General features: G+C 40.1%; 1 long non-coding RNA gene across 1 annotated transcript; it reads right to left on the reverse strand.

Annotated features, from left to right (window-relative positions):
• Positions 1 to 2,738: 2,738 nt before the first annotated feature.
• Positions 2,739 to 3,257, reverse strand: LOC121995719. Its single transcript, XR_006115902.1, has 3 exons — positions 3,157 to 3,257; positions 2,979 to 3,061; positions 2,739 to 2,801 (listed from the first exon to the last, which is right to left on the reverse strand). It is a non-coding gene; the product is annotated as an uncharacterized LOC121995719 (long non-coding RNA).
• Between the last annotated feature and the right edge of the window lie 369 nt (positions 3,258 to 3,626).

Genomic DNA, 3,626 nt, shown 5'->3' on the forward strand with positions numbered 1-3,626 from the left:
ATGAGCGAAGGTCTAGCAAAGGGTGATGAAATTTCCATCAAGATTGGACCCCGACCTCTATGGTCATTACCTATGCATCTATCTACTGAGCCAATTATGGGGATGCCCCTCACTCACCTTTAAGGTAAATTCATTATCTTATTGACCCCCTTAGTGTTAGCTCCACATATATAGAGGAAAGTAAATATAGATACACAGGCGTTAAACGCATGGTGGAGTAAATCCCAAGTCGTTAATTTTTGAGAATCTACCTCTAACCATTACGCAGAGATAACATATATCCACGGTCTGCGCTACTCCCTAGGGCATCCTCACTCACCTCTAAAAAAAAATTGTCGATGCTAATTAATAAATATAGATAATTTAACGATTGCTTAGTCGATAATCATGCATTTGCATTTTAAACCTTTTAAGCTTCAATGTGTTATCGGCAAGGCAATCACCATGAATTTGCCATTTCTATTTTTGTAGTTGACATTTATATAGGTTAATTTTAGGATGACTAATTAGATTCTACTAAATTTTTTTTTATCGATAATTTGAACAAATTAAAAAATACTCATAGTAAATAGCTTATCAATTCATCATTTTTATATCAATCATCTATTAAGAAAATTATCTATTAATACACCAAAATTAGAACTTAATTTTAAATATCTACAAAACTAAACAAACGCCCTCCCACTACACCAAAGGACAAACTTGTAATGTTTTTATGGATATATAAATGAGCTAAAATGTTAAATAATTCATAGATTTTAATTATTAAATAATTAATAGTTCTCAAATAATTTATTCCAAATTATTTAAAGTATACATTGATGTTACCCAAAAAACAAAAAATCAGCAACTTCGATTTTAAGGGGCCAAGGAGTTAATGCTCACCGCGAGTGACCCCTCACTCCTAGCGCTGTCACGTCCCGAGGGAGTCCCTGTCCGAAGAAATTTCGACAACACCTCCTCTGTACAGGTGACAAACTGAAGCAATTCTACATACAAAATATACATCAGCCATAAGCGGCTGGAATATACACACAACCACGCAGTTATATATATATTTAACAGCCTACACAGCTGTACTAAAACCAAAAACACCGCGGAAAAAGACAACACATACAACCCAAAATGAAAACTGCTAGCCGGCTAGGCTTACACAATAAACAAAGCAACATTTCCAGAAACAAAACCGGAACACAGAACCAAAAACTCACATATCATATACCATGATAAAACAGCAAAAAAAAAACAGCGACATGTCTTCTGATGTGATGCGGGGACCAGCAAACAGGATGCTCCAAGCGACACCATAAATAACCTGGTACCTGAAAAATATAGTGTCCACGGGGGTGAGTTCAACAACTCAGCGAATACCAATAGACATGCCTAGTAAGATATATCTAACAGCAATAAATATGGAATACAGCTTCCGAATAATATATAGGAAATATACAAACTGAAAAGTAACCAAGGAAGCTGTACTCACCAGGAACTCCTATCCTAAACTAAAGGGTCATCAAACCGATACGCAGTATGTCTCCTGTATGCATGTCAAACAAATGCATCCACCAAAATGCAGCATATAAGTGCAGCAAACACAAGCAAATAAATACAATCAATGCATGTGATGACCGTGCACTCTAACATCACTGCTCCTGAACAGTGACCGAGTGGACGGAATGCTGTCGGAGTACTCCTGTCCTCTGACCCCAAATCATAAATGGGGGAGCTCAATGCTCTCATCTCCCGGTACACGATGACGAGGAGATATCTCTGCCGGCTACCACGCTGAGTCACCTGACCAACGGAGCCAAACAAAGTCCACCGTCTGCCGGCTACCACGCTGCTACACTAAATGCCAGCGGAGCCAAACAGAGCGGAACTGACTGCCGGCTACCACGCTGAGTCATATGACCAATGGAGACAAACAGCAGAACCGCCACACACCTGCCTGATATACCACTAAACCATGAGTGGGGGTGTGTGCAGTACATGTAACTGGTGATGGGCTCAACCATAGTGGAGCCGACAATCGCACAGCATGTAATCATGATGCATGTCACTATGCATAGCAAAAACTGATCAACATAACCATATCCATATATACAAAATGGGTACTGTAAAAGCGATGGTCACATACCAAAATCTAGAGTACACAGGTCAGATAGAATATCAAAACATATGTCCTAAACATAACAAGTATGGCATATCCTGATCAGCATAGAAAAATCCATATATATATAATATGGGTACCACAGTATCAGTAGGTCAAATCCACGGATCTAGGGTATAAAGGTCCTCAATGGTATAATAACCTAGATCCTAAACACATCCCCCTTCCATAGCATATGTACCAACAATATGCACAGATCAAAGCCACAAGGTCTAGGTACACGAATCATATATGATATACCAATAGAAATACACAATCCAGGCATGGCATAAAAACCTAAGTATCAGATAATTTGGATACACATGTCAGAAACAAAAATCCAGAGCCTAATCCTAATCTCAGTAAAGCATAGTATGTCACTCTAGAAATTAAGATACTCATGGCAATAAGATACTCATGGCAACAAATCACGAGATATAAGCACAGATACATCACAGGCGACAAACCTAACATGCTATGGATATCAAACAGTGACATACCAAAGGTAAACATGTTCATTGCTTGTAGTTATAAAATACTATGCATATCCAAATGACAATATCATAAAAGATAAGTCAAGAGGTACCCGCCTTTATACGTAGTCTGTATCGCAATAAATCCCGTATCCAGACGTTTGTCTCCAAACAAAGTCCTGCAACACATAATGTATTTTTAGCTAATACATAAGAAGTAATAGCTAAATAAATTTTCCCTCCTAATAAGAGTAACTCAAATCAAACATGGTTATGGATTAATCCTCCACTTAACCTTAACCATAGTACAACCTAATTAGATTAGGCTTTATACATGATTCATCTCCAAAACTCACCCAAATTCGTATACTTCGTCGTTAATTTGTCGATGGAGCACCCTCTGTCGGAACTGTGGTCGTATCTAGATTGAGCCACTGACCTACACATCAAACACCCAAAATTTGTAATTCAATACATCCACCTCTGTGAATTAAACCCTAACATTACATCCACAGTTTTAAACCAACAACTTACCCTAAACCAAAGGTTCGGTAGAAGGTGTTGCTGGAACAGTAGCCCAATTCAACACTTGCTATCCCAATTCTGTGCCAAAAATCCCTTCCTCTCTAAGGATCGGCAGCCAAATCTCTGCCGGCAATATCTCCAATCTGACCGCCGACAGCAACCACAGCCCGAGCAAAGATGGCGCCTCAGAGCAGAGGGAAACGACGACGATGCAGGATCGGCGGTGACAGATCAGTGGTCTTCAACGTTGAAAAAAAATCAGGGAAGGAGAAAGGAATATCGCCGCGATTTAGCTATTCGCGGTGGAGATGTTGAACCGAGGGAGAGGAAGAACCTCCGCTTTGGCTGGTTGCGTGGATGAACGACAATCGCGGTGTCGGAATCACAGCTAGGGCAGAGATGACCGGCGGCGTTAAGTGGCTAGGGCACGAACACTATGCAAAGGAGAGGTGCTCGGCTGCCGGCGCTCAGAAGAGGAG

Source organism: Zingiber officinale, chromosome 1B (genome assembly GCF_018446385.1).
Source record: "Zingiber officinale cultivar Zhangliang chromosome 1B, Zo_v1.1, whole genome shotgun sequence".
NCBI lineage: Eukaryota > Viridiplantae > Streptophyta > Magnoliopsida > Zingiberales > Zingiberaceae > Zingiber > Zingiber officinale.